Source organism: Sitophilus oryzae, unplaced genomic scaffold (genome assembly GCF_002938485.1).
Source record: "Sitophilus oryzae breed Bouriz unplaced genomic scaffold, Soryzae_2.0 scaffold_935_pilon_pilon, whole genome shotgun sequence".
NCBI lineage: Eukaryota > Metazoa > Arthropoda > Insecta > Coleoptera > Curculionidae > Sitophilus > Sitophilus oryzae.
In genome coordinates, this window is record NW_022147567.1 from 271340 (window position 1) to 293251 (window position 21912).

At 33.9% G+C, this 21912-nt stretch overlaps 1 protein-coding gene across 1 annotated transcript in view; it reads left to right on the forward strand.

Moving 5' to 3' along the window:
- Positions 1 to 5779: 5779 nt before the first annotated feature.
- The window catches only part of LOC115890855 (zinc finger homeobox protein 4), a 228676-nt gene continuing 212543 nt past the window's right edge, over positions 5780 to 21912 (forward strand). Inside the window, exon 1 of the mRNA XM_030911208.1 lies at positions 5780 to 5806. The gene's annotated coding sequence lies outside the window, so the exon portion shown is untranslated. The remainder of the gene's footprint in view (positions 5807 to 21912) is intronic.

Genomic DNA, 21912 nt, shown 5'->3' on the forward strand with positions numbered 1-21912 from the left:
CTTGGCTGTTAGTGTTGTTACATTCCAAATAGGTTTTTACCGTAAAATGGCCGTTTTTTCCTTTTCATTAAATGCCCAATCGGTCAAAATATTGACCAGTGCCGAGATTGAGATGTTCGCATGCAAAATGTAGTTTCTATCTTTTATAAAGTCCATAAACTGTTTCCATACATACTAGTGATTAATTATAGTGTTTTTCGGCTTACTTTCGGCAACTTTTTCTTCAATTGCACTTAAAGAATCGTTTCCAAATCGAGACATTTTTAGAATACCTCAGGGGCGGGAAAGTGAAATAGCAAAAGCAGTTCCACCGCGTTTCCACGGAAATCTCAAATAAAATAGTTCCAGCCCTAGCCACCAGGTGGTAGTGCAATTCATTTTTAGGTTAAGAAGTTGCTACTAGTTATTGCCAGATGGCGTTAAATCAGAATTTTTTTGTAGTTTCCATAGTTTCCAACGGCCATTGTCATTATTGTCAAATTCTCAAAAAATATTGTCGTTGTCATAGCGCCAATCATAATATTATCAAATAAATGATTAAAATGTTTTTCAAACTATAATTTATTATATGTGTTTTAATTAGACAATTCCTTTTGTTTGTGGCCCTAAAAATATAATGTAAGTCTTTTATTTTTGCCATCATTTAAATACCTACTTATATTTACTCTATTTACAAAACTTTGGGCGTATTACGTTGGTCTTGTTTTATTATAATAAACGATGTTTAAATATTTGACTTATAAATAAAAACTTTAAATAATAAATTATATTTCACATGTTTGGCTTTAATTTTATTTAATAATTGTATAAATTATACTGTTAAATCTTATTTTTTACACATCACAACGATACTTGTTATTAGTATTGTTGAATTTGTGTAAAAAATAAGATTTAATAATCAAATTTAATTATTTTAGAGTAAAATTCAATAAATACGCTCAAAAAGCCCGCGCTTCGATCCATTTAAAACAAGCCCTACTCAATAGATGGCGCCACTTCTGTAGAACCATTTTTCAGTATGGCAGAGTCCATTCTTTTTCTAGCTAGGTATATTCTTTGGAATATCTATTAAAAATAATTTACGTTTAAGTGACAAATGTGTCATTGTCACTTAGACATTCTGCGGGAAATTTTCGCCGGGTAATTTTCGATTTTGGCGGGCAATTTTCACCGAAAACTACCCGCTTTAAATTATTAAATGGTAAATAGAAAATATACCATCTTAGAACAAGCAGAAGACGTGGCAACACCGTGAGGACTGTGCTACAGCTCGAAGACTATAGCCAGTGGTAGATAGCAAAAAGACAAAACAACTACTAGAGCACAAAAATAACCTAGTACGTATAATTGTAGGTGTCGTCACTGGAAACTGCCCCACTGGGGTAAATCTCGTGATATGGAAGATCCAACGACGACTACTGCAGAGAATGCGGAGAGGAAGAAGAAACACCAGAGCACCTGCTGTGCCACTGTCCGGCACTGGAATACCGACGCTTTAAAACTTTAGAGCAAGGTTTTTTGGAGGAAGCAGCAGAAACCAACATCAGCGACATCGGGAACTTTGCAAAGAGCTGGAAGTGCTTTAACGCAAAGAAAGAATAAGAGGAAGGTTTGGCAGAAACTTTTATGAAAATTAAATTTTTCTCAAAAATAGAATAATACAAAGTTTTTCCACTTGTAAAGAGATGATATAAATATGTAAATTTCGTGTAGTCGTAAGTAATAATCGAAAAATAAGTTTCCATTATGAAACTAGATAGTTAGGTACTCTAAAAATTATTGGGTAATTTCCTTTAGATCTATTTTTTAATTGAATATATGAAGATAATTTTGAGACGTCCACTACTCTATAAATATTGTTTTAAGATATTTATTTTCTCTTTCTAACAAATAATTACGTCTTTAAGCCCATTCGTGACCGTCGTAATAATAAAAGCAACATTTTCCCTCGCCGTACAGACAAAACCGAAAACAAGAAGCCCTTAAATCGTCATCAAACGCGGCGCCTTCCCGTCTCGGATTTCCCTGCGATTAGCACCATCAAGCCCTCCGGTTAACTGCTGCTTAATTTCCAGTCCTCGGCGTCGTTTTAAAATCTCCGAAACATTGTTTCCATTAATTTTGAGCAACGGGATAGCGCCCCCACCCCTACAAGTTGGTCGTTTTTGCCCTTAATTAACAGCAGGGAGGGAGACAAAATTGTCGTCGCTTTAGGGAATCCGCCTTTGACGAGGTTGCCAATTAAAAGTGTAAAATAGCGGTTTTGGAATAATTGAGACGAATGGGCGGCAAGATTACATTGTTTTTTATTTGCTTTTGACAAAAGAAATAGCCAAGAAGAAAGTATTTTATATTTGGTTGCTTCTGGATATAAATATATGTACATACCTATATTTCTTTCATTATGAAGTGGTTAAAAACACGTGTTTGTGGGTTTTTTGCTTGTCTTAGACAAGATTCTCTCCATTGTCTGGCCACGCACACGAACAATACAAAGTCGAAGAGTAGCAGCATAGCTTTTGGTGGGTACACCGAGTTCATTTGATTCAGAAGCTGTTGAAGTCTCAGCCTAGTGTTATTTTCGTTCCAATATCTTGTCAATGATTCTTTAGAATTATAATGAAAATTTAATATGTAGTAGATATATTTAATTATTATAAAGCTTATTATATTGAGAAATGAAAAATACTACGTCTTAATTGACACAACAATTGATAGTTAAGGGTAAGATTGAAGGAAAGAGAAGTCTCGGCAGGAAGAAACTATCTTGGTTGAGAAACATCAGAAACTGGACTCACCTAACTTTTGAAGAACTTATAAGGAAAGCCGAGAATCGTGAAGATTTTGCCAATGTGATCGCCAACCTCCACGAAAGAGATGGCACGTAAAGAAGAAGAAAGCTTATTAATATACAGGGTGGGTTTTCTACGATGTTTTCTACGGGTATCTTTGAAACTACTGGAGCTAGAGAATCGGTCAAATAGGAAAAGCGTTTCAGTTTTGTGAGGACAAACATATGCGCCTTTCGGATTTTTGAAAAAGCAGGCTTACTAGATATTTCGAAAAAACAAATTTTTGCTATTTTAAAAATTGTCCATAATTCAATTATAGTCTATTTTAGACAAAAACTTTTTAGATAAAAGTTGTAGATAATCACATCCCTAATGAGCTTGTTTCCTCCGATTTTTTCTCAATCCTGTCATTTTTGACATATGACACCAACATATGTTTTTTTTTTAAATGGAAACCATAGTTGGCCATGACTTCATGAAGAGCGCCATTTAGCTTTTTAGCGATATAAGCTATAAATATGTTTTTTTTTTTCGAAAAATTATAGTTATAGCCTAACATATGTTTGTGTCATATGTCAAAAATGACAGGCTTTAGAAAAAATCGGAGAACAGAATTTCATTAAAGGGATGTGGTTATCTACAACTTTTATCTGAAAACTTTTTTTCTAAAATAGATTATAATGGAATTAGAGACAATTTTTAAAATAGTCACAACCAAAATTTGTTTTTATTTCGAAATATTTAATAAGCCATGAAATTTTTCAAAAATCTGAAAGGTGCATATTTACGACCCCACAAAACTGCAATCCTCTCCTTATTTAACCGACTCTCTATCTCCAGTAGTTTCCGATATACCCATAGAGAACATCTTAGGAAACTCACCCTGTATAGTGCGTTTAAAAATGTTCGAGTAATAGTAATTAATGTCCGACCGAGCTCTCGGTGTCGGTCTCGGTTACAGTCATTCTTAGGCCGAGATCTCGGTCTCGTTCTCGGCATAAAAAGGCCGAGATTACCGGCCATGACCGAGACTGCTCGCGATCGTCGAATTAGCTAATTTTTGAGCGCATCACTCCACCTATCGATACGTAGTAATTCAATTATTTTCATAATAACGTAGTAACCCTTATCTATATTTTCCTGAACATCAACCAAGGAAAAACTCTTATTATCTTATACAGTGTATTTTTATGGAGTGGCCAACATCGCAATGTTTAAAATGCATCACAAATCAGTCGAAGAAATTATAATATTTACGAATTTAATAAATGATTTTTAATTTGTTTTTTATAATCTGTAAAGGATTGAAATTTAAAGTTATTAGAAATATTATTCCACAAATGTGGCGCCATGAAACTGAAAGATTTTTGGAAGTTAGCTGTTCGGTGTTGAGGAATTTTAAAATAATGCACTTGTCTAGACGAATGATCATGGTCAACCTAGTGAAACAATGAGAACAAATAGGGAGGCTGCTCTGTAGTTAAAATTCGATAAATGAATGTCATTAAATGAAATTGACGTCTGTTAGTCATGGATAAAATAGATAAATTTTTAAGATGTGGCGTTATATGATCTCTAAAAGGAATGTTAAAAGAGTTTTGAAGTATTTGGATTTTTCTAGAGAATCTAGCGTTTATGGATGTACCATAAACAACATCGCCGTAATCAATAATTAGCTAATTAATCGCAATAATTAGCTTATTAATATACAGGGTGAGTTTTCTATGATGTTTTCTACGGGTATCTTTGAAACTACTGGAGCTAGAGAATCGGTCAAATAGAAAAAGAGTTTCAGTTTTGTGAGGACAAACATATGGCGCCTTTCGGATTTTTGAAAAAGCTGGCCTTAGACAAAAACTTTTTAGATAAAAGTTGTAGATAATCACACCCCTAATGAGCTTGTGTTCTCCGATTTTTTCTCAATCCTGTCATTTTTGACATATGACACCAACATATGTTTTCTTTTTTAAATGGAAGCTATAAATATGTTTTTTTTTTTCGAAAAAATATAGTTATAGCCTAACATATGTTTGTGTCATATGTCAAAAATGACAGGCTTTAGAAAAAATCGGAGAACAGAATTTCATTAGGGATGTGGTTATCTACAACTTTTATCTGAAAACTTTTTGTCTAAAATAGATTATAATGGAATTAGAGACAATTTTTAAAATAGCCAAAATTTGTTTTTATTTCGAAATATTTAATAAGCCATGAAATTTTTCAAAAATCTGAAAGATGCATATTTACGACCCCACAAAACTGCAATTCTTTCCCCATTTAACCGACTCTCTATCCCCAGTAGTTTCCGATATACCCATAGAGAACATCGTAGGAAACTCACCCTGTATAGTGCGTTTAGAAATGTTGGAGTAATAGTAATTAATGTCCGACCGAGCTCTCGGTGTCGGTCTCGGTTACAGTCATTCTTAGGCCGAGATCTCGGTCTCGTTCTCGGCATAAAAAGGCCGAGATTACCGGCTATGGCCGAGACTGCTCGCGATCGTCGAATTAGCTTATTTTTGAGGGCATCACTCCACCTATCGATAATAATATCGTAATTCAATTATTATCATAATAACGTAGTAACCCTTATCTATATTTTCCTGAACATCAACCAAGGAAAACTCTTATTATCTTATACAGTGTATTTTTTATGGAGTGGCCAACATCGCAATGTTTAAAATGCAACATTTCTGAATATTATTTTCATTTCAATATATGTATTATTTTAATTTTAAACGCAGAATTATTAAATGAATAATTCTTGTATTTAAAATATTATATAATATGTAAAATATCAGATAAAATTCATGAGATGGCTTTGATAAGAAATAGTAAATAATTAAAATTTATATAATGTCATAATTGGTATAAAATACATAAAATACTATTATCAGCAATTATAATTTTAATACAATATATCTATTATAAATATATGTTTTTTTTTTCAGTGCATGCAATGATAGACTTAGTCTTGAAGATAACACAACAAAGTCAAGGATATCAATAAACAGGTAAGAAAAAGTAATCCGATGATTAACTGAAATGTTAGTATTGGTTAGTTATTAGTTGGTAGTTAATAGGTTTCGATAACTACAATTCAAGTTTTATTAAAATTTGTCAAAACGTTTTTTTTGCAAATTTTGGATAATATATATATTTCCCATCTAAATCTCCATCTTAAGTTATCTAATTTAATCAAAGAGGCTCTACAGAGATACCATATCATTAAGAATTTATGCGATATAGCGGGATTTGTCTTTGACGGTTTTAAAACGTTTTACGAATTATTTATCTGTCATTAGAAAAAGGCACGATTAATCAAAAAACTTTGATTATATTTAAAAATAATTATTACTTTTTATATAAAATTCCTTACTCTATGGGCTATTAAGAGTATATGCCTAACCTATCTTTCGTATAGTTAAAATAATGGAGCAGCGAAAACGAAATATTACAAAATAGCTTTCGTATTTCTAATTAACATTTAGAAAAAGAAAAGATATATTTTTGCGAGTAAATTATTCTTTAAATTTAAGATTTTTAACCGCAAAAAATCTTCATTAAATATACAGGTCCATTAATTCCATCCCGCCAAAAAAAGTCTAGAACTCTAGTCGTTTCTTCGACGTTCATTTCATTAACGAAATCGACTTTTCAGCGAGGGTGTCTTGCACATTAAACCCTCCCCCACTCCGACATCCCCCGATTACCCCATTAGAAACTTCCTTAATATCGAAAAATTAATCACATTATCAAGCGACTCAGTCAGGCTCGGCTTTGAGATTAGTAGGAATGGGTTATGGATTTACAAATTGCTCTTTCCTTATTACCACTATTATGATATAGTAGCATATCGTTACACTTAGTTAATAAAACCTCTCGCTTTTCGGATTTAATTACTCTGCTATTCTTAAATTAGTGATTTAATAATTTTCTAGGCTTTTTTTTCAAGGCAACCTCTTTTCTCATTACCACAATTATGATATAGTAGCATATCTTTATACTTAGTTCATAAAAAATGAAGCTTTTCGCATTTTTTCGTTCTGTTATTCTTAAATTAGTGATTTAATAATTTTTCAAGGCTTTTTATTAAATTCTTGCACCTGTCTTTTCTATAATTATTTCTTTTTAAGTTAATTGTATCTTTTGGAATGTAAGTTAATAGGTTTATTTTTTTGACATCGGCCAATTAGATGCCGTTTTCAGAAAATTTGAAAAGGGTGACTCATTAACTTATTTGAAAAAAAAGCATTTTTCTAAGAATAATTTGGTAACACACACTTGGTATTTGGTCAGATTGTCGTTATGAACCGCATGTTACAATTTCAAATAAACGATATGCGAAAATGTCAAAAGTTGTCATATATATGTCATTCTATTCAGAGTGTCATCTTCTATCGAATAATGTAAAAAAAATACCGAGGGTGTCATTTAAAAGTCAAAAGTTGTAGTCATTTCCGGTGAAACAGGAAGTGGCCGAAAAGAATTGAAAACGTCAATCAATCCTAATTTATGTCATATACTAACATATCAAATCTCATTTTTTTATCTGAAAAAATAAAAAAGTTATAGGGGTGGGCCACTTTTGAGACTCACCCGGTATAGAGGCATTATTTCTGAAAAATGTTGTTTTATTGGCGCTATAAGCAAAAAACACAAAAATTGCAGTTTTTTACGTTTTTTTTGCACTTTTTTCCATCTTTTGTCACGAAGTTTTGTTAGAAAATATCAGAACAAAGGTCAGCGTTCCAAAAATACATAAAGGATAAAATAAATCAGAATTTTAACTGGTAGTATATTACGCCTAAGGTATTTTTTGCGAAATTTTTCTAGTTTTAAGTTAAAAGACATAAGTTCTTGATAATATGGCAACATAGGTAGTAGTTTAAATTTGCATGAAAGAAAATCCAGAAAAGATCCAGTGGCTCTGAAATTTTAGCAAAAAATCTTTTTTTTTTTGGAAATTTTCAAAGTAAAATAAGTCGGTTATTTTGGACACATGCGAAAAACGGTAAAGAGAAAAAAAATCTTTTGACCAGATCTACCACCCCTTAAAATATTTGCGCTTATTTCTGGGACACCCTGTATTGATGCTGTCAAGTAATTTTTTGTCGTATAATGGAAGGAAACGCACAACAACAGTCAAGTTTTTGTTTTCTTATGGTCGCCATTTTGAATTTTTATACTACTAGATAGAGCAAAAAATAATCTATACGGTGGTATCTAATTTTTATTCATTATTATGTAAATTCACTAAAAAAATAGATTTTTTCATAATTGGCTGAAGATCAAGTCTGCCTTGGAAATCCAGTTGACACTTTATATGTCAGCAAGTTATTTTTTGTTTATTCTATTGTCAAATCTGGATGCACAAAAATGGTATAGTAGAGTCCAATACAGATCAATACAGAAACTAAAATTTGATTGTCAAGAATGCCAGCCCAGACGTTCAAAGAATATATTATTGTGATCTGGTTACTCTAATTAAATGAGGATTTTCTTTTGCATAATACTGTGAATTTTTTTCTGTTAAATGTACCAGAATTTGTTAATAAAGATTCATCCGTCTATAATATTTTTTTCTAGAAAAAGGGGGCTCTTCAATACTTTTCCGGAACCATTTGCAAAATTGTAATCTTCCCTCGTGATCACTAGCATGCAAAAAATGTAAATTTGGTATACATTTAAATTTAAAGTTGTGATGTTTATGTTTTTTGATAATTTCCCTACATAACAATCACTTATACAATACTCGCGAGTTATTTTACTTTGCTTCTAGAAGTTTCCGGATTTATTTCAATCTGAATGGCACATTAAAATCATTAAGCCATTTAAAATATTACCCTCTTGTTTCTTAAAGCTACCAGCAACTGCTAAATTTCTTCAAATCCTAGCGAAAATAGTACGATGAGGCTGCGTCCTTTCAGGATACAATATTCTATAACTTGCGATACTATATCGGAATTTCTATTATTTTTAAGTAAACATCATACATAGGTATCGCGTGTTTCCTCACTTGTGAACATATTGTTGACTGTTAATATATTTTACACTATTTACTATAAATTTTTGTGTCCAGATTTGACAAATAGAGCAAACAAAAATTGACTTGCTGTCATATAAAATGTCAATTGGATTTCCAAGGCAGACTTGATCTTTTGAGCGAAGTCAATCACCGTATAGATTATTTTTTGCTCTATCTAATAGTATAAAAATTCAAAATTGCGGTCATAAGAAAACAAAAACTTGACTGCTGTGGTGCGAAACCTAGAAGGGTTAGAAATTTTCTGAAAACGGCATTTAATTGGCCGAGGTTAAACATATAAAACTACCAACTTACGTTCCAATAGATACAATAGTTCTAATAGATATTGTCATTTAATACAACCGTATTATTTTCATTTTTTTGACACAAATCTTAAACTAATCAAGATACCGGGGTTTTCTTCATAGGTGTTTGTCAAACATTTAATTACGCAACTTTTATCCCATTTAACCGAATTCGTATCTCTCGTAATTTCTGAGTTGCCAATGTTGAGCATCGAAATTGTCACCACCCTATATACTTATGCCTAAATTTTAGTTCCTTAGGTTTTTAGGCAAATAGTTGCAGCAAAATATTAAAATATTGTTCGAAAATTTAACTATAGAGATAGCGTTATTATTAAACTTATTCCAAGTTTTCTCAGAACAAGCTTTTTCAGGTTAGGCCGTTTTTGCGCTGGCATGGCAGCCCCAATTGAGATTAAATTACAAGGTGATTAAAATAAACTCTACTCGACAAAACTCTAACCTCAACTCCATCGGCTAGCCTTCTCCGTATCTATCTAAAACCGTCACTTCGAGCCGTGCATAACCGTAAAACTTAACCGTTCGGGATCCATCTATTTAATGAAAACGGGGCTGGGCACCTCCGTCCACCCCCTCTTCACCCATCATTATCGGAGCGTAATCAAGCCCAAACGGGCCCATCCAGGTCCGTTTTAAATGGATCTTTGCGAGCGCGTACGTGTGTCTCGCTAATCTGGCCGTGGAGGCGATTGATAATGTGATTAATTTTTCGATATTAAGGAGGTTTCTGAGAAGGTAATTAAGGGAGAATAGGGTGGATTAGTGGGTAAGACACGGCCACTGAAAGTTCGATTTCATTAATTAACTAAACCTTGAAGGAATTTACGATTTTTAAAAAAAAAATTCTTTCTTTTCATTTTTAAAGCCTACTTTTGAAAACATTTTGAATATGATGGCATGGCAGTTTCGGAAGTAATTGAGGCAAACATGTGCTTCGATATTTAAATTGATCTTGTAGTGCCCTATATACAGAGCAATATTGACAGACAGTCATTAACAACATTAGATTTGCCGATGACACAGTTCTTATTGCCGACTCTGATGTTGGACTCCAGAGTTTAGTGGAGCGACTTGAGAAGCGACTCCTGTAAGAAATACGGGATGCAGATCAATTCCTCTAAAACGAAAGTCATAGTATTTGAAAAAAAAATCGAGATGTACCAAGTCTCATTAAAATAGAAGGCAATATCTAGGACAGGACAAATTTTTATATGATTGGAGCCTGGATTATTAACACCTTGAACAACGACGTGGATATAAAAACCAGGATAGAACAGGCCAGAAATGCATTTTTAAAAATCAAGAACATTTTCTAGATTCTCAGATTGGACTTTAAGTTTAGAATTGGTAAATCCTATTATACGGAGCAGAAACATGGACACTGAAAATCCAAGAGATGAATTGTCTCGAATCGTTTAAAACATGGATATATGGAAGAATAGGTACTTAAAATTCCATGGACATCCCATATTACAAATGCCGAAGTTTACAAAAGAATAGGTAGAGAAAGACAACTCCTCAATATGATTAAAATAAGTAAAACATTGTATTTCGGGCATCAATTGAGAAACGAAAAATGTCATGTTCTACAATTAATTGTTAAGGCAAAATTGAAGGAAAAAGAGGTATCGGCAGGAAGAAACTATCTTGGTTGAGAAACACCAAAAATTGGACTCACCTTATTTTTGAAAAACCTATAAGAAAAGCTGAGAATCGTAAAGACTCTGCCAATGTGATCGCCATCCTCCACGAAAGAGGCGGCACACAAAGAAGAAATATACGGAGCGTAGACAATGTCTCACATGTAATTCTGGTAGTCATCAGTTATTTACAAGTACAAGGGAGCTATATTTTTTTACGAATCCGAACGGCACGATTTGAAAGATTTTTCTATGCAAATATTCTTAAGGAAATTTTTCATTACTTTCATTCATGTGGCACTTTTAGAAACATAAATATTATTATTATTTCAATAAATCAAGAGACCATACCGGCTGGGCAACTGAGCCAGGGCCAACCACATTCAATTGTAACTTTAACTAGATACTTCCATTTGTTCTAATAGTTTTATATTTCCTGGTTTTATATTAAACCACTTTACAACTAAGATTGAACTTTTTGGAGAGAAATAACGTCAGCGCAAATTCATATAGCCTGAACGACAAAGTTCGATCAAGGTGGCGATCGGTCTATTACACTGCAACATTTTCAGATCTAATGTGGTCATCTTTTGATCCTTACATGGTTACATTCTTCTGTACCATCTTTTTCAAGAAGTCTAGATACTTGGAGACTGAACCATCCATATAGTTGCATCGAAAATAGCCAACCATTGCCTAGTACAAAAAACCGCAGATTTGCCAAGCTCTCGAACCCACATAAAATATCGTATCTTCTTCATATTGATAAACCCCGCATCTGTCAATCCCATTAGCTTTAAATACCTATTCAGCTTACAATGCCCTGTTAATAGACAGTAAAAAAAATATTAATATGAATTAAAATTACAGAGAGTTTATAAAAAATAGATGCAATTCGTTTTCGAAATTTGGTATTCTTTGAATTAAATATATAATCTGAAATATTTCAAGAGAGAGAAAACAGATTATAGGCATATTTATGTCAAAATATATATTATCAAAGCTCAGATAGCCGGAATAATTAACAGCATCGTATATTTCTAAATGTAAAAAGAGGCGCGAAAGCGTTAAAAGATAAACAGCTAGAGATAACGCCCGGTGGTCCTTATTACCGTCAGTTTTTTTTCCTGCTACGAAAGGCGCGAAGCATCGACGCGTCGGTCGTGTTAATGTCGTAATTAAATTATCCGTAACGGAAAGCGTAATAAAATCCCTTTATTTGCGTAAATTGACTTTATCTACGCTGATAAACGTCTACACGGTGTGCTTCAATTAAATCCCCTGCCATCCGTCCACTGTTTGAAGAGTTAATTAAATAACTACCGGGTACTTGAGAACCTCGAGTGGTACTCCGTGTAATTGGCGGGGTATATTGCAGTACTGTATTAGGATTAATTTAATATATAACAAATAAATTTATTTGTTTTGTTCTCGGTTTTTGTTCTATTTTATTAGTATTAATTTATTTTAATAATAATTGTTGAAGACTACCATATAAATTATGTTTAAAGTTGGTAAAAAATAATTAGGGATTACTAGATTGATTGTAGATTGTATGGGAGGGAGAAAGTTATTCACCGCGACCTTATAGATCCATCGTGTCCGCCTTTCTTGGTGTTATATCTCATCATACAGTCTCAGGGCTTTGACAAAAGTCAGTAGCTGAGACTGTTTTACAATAGTTAGTTCTTCATCTCCGATATCAGTCGTACCAAAGTTGTGGCACGAATGGTTGTCGTCTCAGCGCATCTTAATGATGAGATGTTCTGGTCCATTCCACAGAGAATCTGTATTCGTCGTTGTTTCTTAACTTCAATCTACTAAGGCAGTGGCGGCCCGTCAGGTGAGGCAACTGAGGGGCCGCCTCACCTCGAAATTCTATCTTTTAGTAGCACACAAATTTATTTCCAGCTAATCGTATATTTATATTATAGCAATATTAATATTGAATAATTTTATTAAAATATACCAAGCTTTTTACTTTTCGACCGGTCTAAACCAACCGATCGCGCCATATTGTTTCTGTTTTAACTGGACTACAATGCATCTTTTCGTTCTGCGTTCCTGAGGTGTAATTTTTGCCGCCTCCGCCGACCTTTTTTTATCAATGAACTAAAACGTCACACATTGAAATCAGTGGGTCGGGGAAGCGGAGGGAAAGCGTGAAATTAGCTGCTGCAGAGGCGACAGCCAAATCGCTTAAGTGCAACGCTGTTGCCAGATTCATGAAAAAAAATCCATTCTTTACAAACTTGATTGTTAAGCTCAAAAATAGTTCGTGCTTGATATGGCTGGATAATGCGATATTATAATACTCTTTGTAATTAAAATTAATCTATTAATTGATCTTCACGAAATACCCCATCAATAATTATGGAAATAATATCGTATATCGAGTTTAGAATAAATTAAGAGTAAAGAGTTTAGAATAAATTTGAATAATATGAATTCTTGGCATCCACGCAATACTGGTCAAAATTTTAGATATTTCGGGGAATTACTAAACGTCACGTCTGTTCGGTCGGTTTGTTTTATGCTTTTGTGAGTAGCAAGTAGTGTGATCTAGCCGTAATTCAGAGTTTAGTGATTTATTTTGTAATAATCAGACTTTAAAATGAATCATGTACGTGAATGAATCATGTACGTGAATATGAATCATGACATTGTGATGTCCCTTCTAGAAACCCCGTTTTCCAGAAGACGGGAGGATGAAAAGCGAGAGGTCTTACAGGAAAACAGACCTACTCCCCAGATAAGTGTTATAACAAATTATAAAAAGACAAATTAATTTCAATCCCGATTACAAGTGTTCAAGTCGAGCGGGATTTTCCTTGTCTAAAACGGATAAAATCTTACTTAAGAAATACAATGTTACAAGATAGACTTTCTGCTTTGTCTTTATTTTCAATTGAAAAGGAGCTGTTGGTTACCCTTAGTGAGAACGAAGGGAAGTTTTATGATGACATAATTGATAAATTTGCTATTCTTAAAGACAGACGAATAAACTTAACCTACAAGGAATAATTCTTATACAATTACATTTTTTAACTATTTTTTACTTGTTTGTTTCTTATTTATGTCGTCGCGTCGCGCGTCGTAGAGCTTGATGTGACAAATTCCGTCTTACTAACCGAACGAAAACCTCAAATTAGAGCTGTTATATTACGATCATTAGCTTAGTTAGCTAATACCTAATATATGTTTAAGTTATATTATTTATACTCTGAAGAAAAAAAAATAAAGAAACAGTTCCGATGATGACTTTTTTAATAAGTTATGCTTACAAACTTATTATATCTGAGGAGCAAAAAAATATCTAGCTTATTGTTGCTTAGCTGCTTAATAAAACAAAAAGAAAATAAACACATAAAAACAAAAAAAAGTTCTTATGACATTTTTAGCAGGTTAAACCTTCAAACATATTATATCTGAGGAACAAAAAAAATTATAATTATATTATTATAATCGAAATTATATGGAATAAATGGCAATTCTTTTTAGAAATAACATTGTGGGGGTGCTATGTTTTGTATTTAAGAAGGTTTTAAAGTAGTTTTCAGGTGAAAATTAAAGTATGTGCAAGAGGTCCATTGTTTTAGGACAATTCTCTTTCGGTCAAGTAGTGGATCGAAAATGTATTTTCCTAAGACCGTTATTTTGACGTGCTGAGGTGAAATTGTGTAATTTTCTGTTTTAACACCATAGATTCTAACCTAGATTATATCTGTCATCTTTTTTAAATTAAACCAAAAAAAAAATCCAACCATTCGTTCATCACGTTTTATTACAAAATCTTAGAACAAACCAATAAATATCGCAGCGAGTTGATTTATTTAATAAATTTCATTTAATTGGCAGCGTTTCGAAACAAGAGACGTATATATCGTTAAAAAAATACGCGAGCGCCCGGTCCGGTTCTGCGCTCCCTTTTTCTCCTCTGTCTTTCGCATTAAAAGCGTAACAAATTGGCCGCCAAAGGAGAACAAAACGGACAATTATACCCGAATTTCCATAAATAAACAATTTCGAGCAACGGAGTACGGGGGTACTGCCGGTACGGTAGGACGCCTTCGATCAAGATAGCGGACCGGCTACGAAATTAATGCCAGATTTGAATGGGCGAGAAATTAGTGTTGGGTGCGCTTGGCAGGAAAGGGACTGACGCGACGGCTGGGAAATCGAGACGTGTCAAAACATTGTTTTCCTGGTAATTTTTCGGCTGTTTTTAACAATGGACATGAATACTGATTTGTAATCGAGATAGTCCTTAAAAAATCCAAATGTATCATGCAGTAGTTATACTTACGAATGGTAGATTTTTTTTCAAATTTAGGAAAAACTGAAGGAAACTACTATTGAATCTAATAGTGGTATTTTACATCGAAAACCCTCCACTGTGTTTGTTTTTTTTTGCCACCACTTTAAGTGTTTCTTAGTAACATAAAACACAAATTAGATTGTTAGGCCAATCACTTTAGAATCAGAACTTTTCACGACGTTATAGTTTCTCTTTGACAAGAAGATGACAAAATCACTTTTTTGTCCATATATTTGTTACAGTACTGATTTCTATAGTCATAAAAATGTTTTTTGTCATCATTTACTCACATTTTTCGTTAATAAAATTAAGAAATATGTAACACTTCGAGCCTCATCATTATTAGGCCGGTTAAATGGAGGCAAAGTGAAGCAATTTGATGTAGAATGTTTAAGAGGGAGGTTAATCACCTCGACACTAAGACTGTAGGTAAATTTCTGGGGTTTATATCGGATTAAATGAAGGTAGAAGCAGATGATGGTGTACTAGGAGATATATATTCTGAAATATTCATATCAGATGTACTTGGAAAAGTAAGGTCGTGATAGGAGCTGGTGTTAGATGTAACGGAATATTCATTACTGAAAACTGGGGACGTTTGTAGGGGAGAGACTGTGGAAATATTATTATTTAGACATTTCGTAATTTTATTATTACATGGAGAAAACGGCTTTTCATTTTTTTTGTGCGTCATTAATATCAGTATGTTCAATACTAATTTTATTTGCAAGGTCTTAAAACGCGTTTTTTTTTGGTTTTTGAATAATATGCAGAATCTTTTACGTCCCATAATTTTTTTAAAATAGTTTTCATATTCTTGTATTAACGATAACGAAAATTCATGGGTCCACTCTGTTAAAACAACGCAAGGAACTCCACAAGGTGGAGTAACCTCCCCTTTGCTGTGGAGCTTGGTGGTGGATGAACTACTAGATGAATTAACTCTAGCGGGAATACACTGCATTGGGTATGCAGATGACATAGTCATGATCGCTCGGGGGAAACATGAAGGCACCTTGTGTGATATTATCCAAAGAGGACTCCGTATCACTGAGAGATGGTGTAGGACTGTCGGGCTGAGTATCAACTCAGAAAAAACCGCGATAGTGCCATTCACCAGAAGGCGAAGTCTGAAAACCTTGAAAAGAATCCAACTAGATGGAAAGGAAATACTGCCAACACAGGAAGTTAAATACCTGGGAATAACCCTGGACAGTAAACTCCTGTGGAACAGGCATATTAAGAACACTACCAGCAAAGCCATAAAGGCTCTCATGATATGCAGAAGACTGGCGGGAAATAGATGGGGCTGCTCCCCTAACATTTTGCGCTGGATGTATACCATGATAGTAAGACCCATGATTACTTATGGAGCAGTTGCCTGGTACACAAAACTAGAGCAACGGACGGCAAGGCTAAACCTATGCAAAGTCCAGAGACTCAGACTCCAGAGACTCTGTGTTTGCATCACAGGAGCCATGAGAACCTGTCCAACAGCAGGAATGGAGGTCATTCTAGATCTAACACCACTGCACATTGTCATTGGTAGATATGCCAATGCGACAATGATTAGAATGGTCACTAATGGAATTAGTACTGGGAGAATTGTCAGATTGTCAGGAATTGTCAGGAAGTTGGCTTGGAACACCCTCAAAAAGGAAATACCACTCCTGCAACTCCCAGTGGACGATATGCCAAGAACGTACAACTTTGACAAACATGTCAATGTAGTATTGAGCAATAAGAAGGATTGGAAGAGCGAAACGCTTGCCCAGCAGTTAAAAGACCATACCATAACTTGGTATACTGATGCTTTCAAAACCAATACGGGAACAGGGATCGGAGTGTTTGGACCGAGAGCTAAATACTCCGAACCAATGGGCACTTACCCTAGTATCCTACAGGCAGAAATCTACGCTATCGAAAGATGCGTACAACTTATCTTAGATAGCAACTATCGGAAACAAGAAACAGCCATCTTGTCTGATAGTCAAGCAGCGTTAAAAGCGATCAACTCAGTATCGATCAATTCGAAATTGGTCAAAGAATGCATAGAGAAGCTGAATAAATTAGGCAAAGAAAACAAAGTCCTCCTACTCTGGGTGCCTGCTCACCAAGGGATAGAAGGCAATGAAAAAGCAAATAATCTAGCTAGGAAAGGAGCTAACACTCCACTAACTGGACCAGAACCGTTCTGCTTTCCAAGTGGTAACCAACTCAAGGCGGAACTCAAGAACTTGGAAGATTCCATCCGCAACCTGGAATGGAAATCTTGCAATGGTCTAAGACACTCGAAGAAGTTTCTGAGGGCTTATGATCAAGAAAAATTACAGATCTTCCTGGGTCTGAGTAAGAACAATCTTCGGATTGTCACGGGGTTTTTAACAGGACACTGTCTCCTCAATGAACACCTCAGTAGATTGAAACTAAGAAGAAACGGCGAATGCAGATTCTGTGGGGAAGATGGGGAAACACCAGTACACCTCATCACTGAGTGCGCCGAGACGACAACCATTCGTGCCATGAATTTTGGGTACGCCTGATATTGGAGATGGAGAACTACCCTCTATAAAACCGTCCCAGATACTGGCTTTTGTCAAAGCCCTGGGACTGTATGATGAGTTATGATTCAAGAAAGGGGGACACAATGGATCTGTAAGGTCGAAGTGATTAACCCCCCTCCCACTCATTCTAAATTCTAAATTCTAATGGGTCCACTCCATAATTTTATTGAAGGAAACGAAAAAAAAACACACACGCATGCACGTACGCAAACAAAACAAATTCATTCATTCAACAAATATCATTCAACAATTGAAAGAAGAAATTAGGCGAATAACTCCAGATATATGTTCAGCAGTAATGGAAAATTTTAACAAAAGAGTTATGCGCTGGCCAAAGAAGTTGGGTAGCCAATTGGCAGATATTGTGTTCCACGTATTTACACTGGATTACTTACAATTATACACTCTCCAGCTACGCACTGCCATAAATAACTTTTAGGTATGTTATGAAACTTTTATTTTATTCGTTAGAATGTTTGGGAAGGAGGTTAATCACCGCCACGTTACAGATCTATTGTGTCCCCCTTTCTTGAGTTATGACGAGTTATAACTCATCATATAGTCTCAGGGTTTTGACAAAAGCCCGAATCTGAAACGGCTTACATCTTAGGACTCTACTTAGCTGGCATCCAGAGTAGGAGGACTTTATTTTCTTTGCCTAATTTGTCCTGCGTTTCTAGGTATTCTATGACCAACTTCGAATTGATGGTTACTGAGTTGATCGCTCTTCAGGCTGCTTGACTATCCGATAAGATGGCTAATTCTTATTTCCGATGGTTCCTATATAAGATAAGTTGTACGAATTTTTCGATAGCGTAGATTTCTGCCTGAAGGATGCTGGGATAGGAGCAATTTGATGCTGATCAAAATGCCGCCTTTAAATAGAGTTGCCAACTTTCATCATAGAAAATAGAGGAAGAGGGGTTAAAAAGCGTCATACGCGAAAGTTTTTTTGAAACCTCACCCAAATATTTACAGAAAAATTGATTACCAAAAAGTTAATTAAACATTATGGGCTTGATGGTCTTTCTTAACTAATAATATATTTATACCCAAAACTCATGTTACTCCAAAAGAAAAATCCTAAAACAATTGATTTTCTACAAAACATAAGCCTATAATAGTAAACATAAAAAAGCTAAACACGTTTTTTCTTTCTACAAATATTTCTTGTACGTACAAATTTCTTTTCTGTACGAACGAGTATGTGTAGCAAAAGACATTATTTGATAGACGAATATTTTTTAGATTTTGAACTTGGTGTGTAAAAAAGAGGATTTTTTGAATACGCGAGAGAAGAGGATTCTGCTCTGGAATAGAGGACGCTTGGCAACCCTACCTTTAAAGTTTAAAAATTCCGAATATTTTCAACAAAAAAATATGGCTCTATTTGAATTTGTGAAAATAGATTTTAAATTCTCATTGCTACTTTCTTCTATAAGACGGTGTTATAAGATTTTCAAGCCGACATTTTGTCTTTGAGCTGCCATTATCAAATTTCTTTTTTAAAAAACTGCCCTGCATTTTTATTACAATTTTAAGGTGGAATTTGATCAGTATCTGCAACTTTGCTTCCCATTAATCAACATCATATTTTCCGAGACCTCAATGTGGTGATTTTCAAATTTTTAACACACTGAACATATATCTAATACATAATAGTGAAGTCCGTGTCTCCTTCACTACAGGGTTTTCATATGTCCGGATTTACCTGAACATGTCCGGATTTTTAAAGTGTCCGGAGCGGTACGGCCCGGATTTGGGAAAGCGTCCGGGAAACCTAACCGCAAAAATAATTTAACTCTAACTAAGTGAGAAATTAGTTCAACTATAACTAAAATATTTTACAGTTATAGTTGAACTAATTTCTCAGTTACTTTGTTGGATATTTTAGTCTCTACGATGCTACAGCTCTATTTAACGAACGCATGTTCGAAAGTACCCATTTCTATACTTTGGCGCTCAAACTTTTCGCTTTTGGTGCACTCCTGGAAAGTGAATGTTTTTATGGTTTATACATAGTTTGATGATTCCGGGGCTATATTATTAAATAAATATATAGTTTCTTTTTGTGACGTCCGGATTTTGTCCGGATTTCTGAGTTCACTTGTCCGGAATTTCCTAAAAAGCCTTTATGGAAACCCTACACTGAAAAAAAAGGATCTCTCAGTCGAAATGAATATGACGTTGACCCAAAAAATTGGCTCTTTTCAATAGGGGCAAAAACGACGCTTCTTTGCCCAAAGCATTAACTATCTTTTCATAGGCTTTAAAAAATTACTTTAGAGAATAGAAGAATCTATCTGTCCAAAGTATTTCACTATTGACCTAAAATGAATATGCAAAGAAGTTCTTGCTACAGGAACAATATTCTCTTTGATTCATGAAAAATTCTTGATTGAAAAGGGACATTTCTTGATTAAATAGACACTTTTCTTAAACCAATAGCGAATACTATTGACTCAACTAAAATTTATTTTGTTCTAAGAGAAGTCTATACATCATATACAGGGATATACAGGCATATTACGAGGTATATTATTTTCTGATAAATTTAGGTTTTCCTGGTCTGTAGTAAGTAAAGTGATATTATTTCCCTCGATAGTAGTTATTTCTGCTTCTTGACTCCTTGGTATTTTTTTGGGTGGTTCATCAGTCTACAAATTACAAAAAAATGTTACATCACGATTAATCAAAGTAAAGCAAATAAATTATTAAAATTATAAGCTTTGGTCACATTTTGAATTTTTTAATAGGACGACTTACGTAATTATTTGCATAAAAAAAATCGATACCTATATTCTTATTCTATCTATAGTCAAGCATGCATTATCTAAACAGGTACATTAGGTAAATGTCTCTTACCTTCAAATATAGCAAATAAATGCTCTAATTTCCATTTTTTCAGAAACTCGATTAAAGAATCAATATATCCTAAAATTTGTCCGCATAAAAAATGACAAATGCATGTTAATAACGATCACTAATTTGTTATACGATATGCGTTAAAAAAGCAAATTATGCAAAATTCCAAGTGGAAAATTCCAAGCAACAAAACCCGTGCGTACTATGATGTGCGACCTATGAAATGCGACGTACGACTAATCGGACTGCCGATTGATTGTATATACCGTCCTTCGTCATCGTCTTTGCGTGTAGTTATTATTTTTCATCAAAAGAGTATTTAGCTATTGGAAAAATGGCCATGTTTCTTGAATGAAGTACTTCCTAGCGTATTTTTCTTATTATCTTAAAACAAAGTAACTTACACTTGGTTGAATAAAAATAGATTCAAGAGAAATTTTCGAATTTTTCAAGAGAACCAGTTTTCTTGAGTTAAGAGAGTTTTTCTTTAGCCAAAATATTTTCTTTTACGCTAAAATAAATTCTCTTGCCACTAAATTTTTCTTTCAAGAACGATGACGACTTTAGTTCAAGTCTATTTTTTTTATCAGTGTACCTCAGTAGGATCTTAGTTTAAAATATTGCAGTAATAAAAACAAGTTTACTAAACTTTAATTTCATTATAAATCATATTCTCAGACGATAATTTACATAGAACTTATAAACCCATTAATAATAAATAAAAGTAAATGCAAATGGTATTAACCGTAAAACAAAACATTTGCATCGAGATCTGTTTTCGATTCAAATAGGTAATGAAATTAAATAATTCCATTTCAGACGAGAAAGTTAATGATATTATTCTCTTTCATACTACAACCGGTAGTGATTAACTATTAGTAAATTACATTAGCAAATTAGATTACGCTTATTCTGTTGCACAAATGTACAGGGAAATAGGCATATTAACTTATTTTTAATCTCGCCGATAGGTAAATTTTATCGCCATGCTAATTTATAACTTCATAACAGAATGTTTTAATAGACTGTTTACGTAGCTGGTAAAGGAAACAATTTTAAAATGTTTTTCTTTGCAGTATTGGTGTTATAGGTAAATTATGACTTGTGTTTTTCTTTCAATTAAATGAAATGAGATTGTTGAGTGGTCGTAATCAATAGAAACTAATAAAAATTCGACGAGTATTATGAATGCAAGTTTTCTTGTTGGTAGTATACAACCAAATTGTCTCGTGACCGCGTAAAAAATGACTCATTTGGGGCTATCAAATCGTAAATCTAATGCTACAAAATTACACTTTAGGGGTATTTTAATATCTCACAGGGTGCTTTTGCTTATAGTCCAGGAGGCAGTGAAGATTTTCGGTACTTATTTTCCCAGG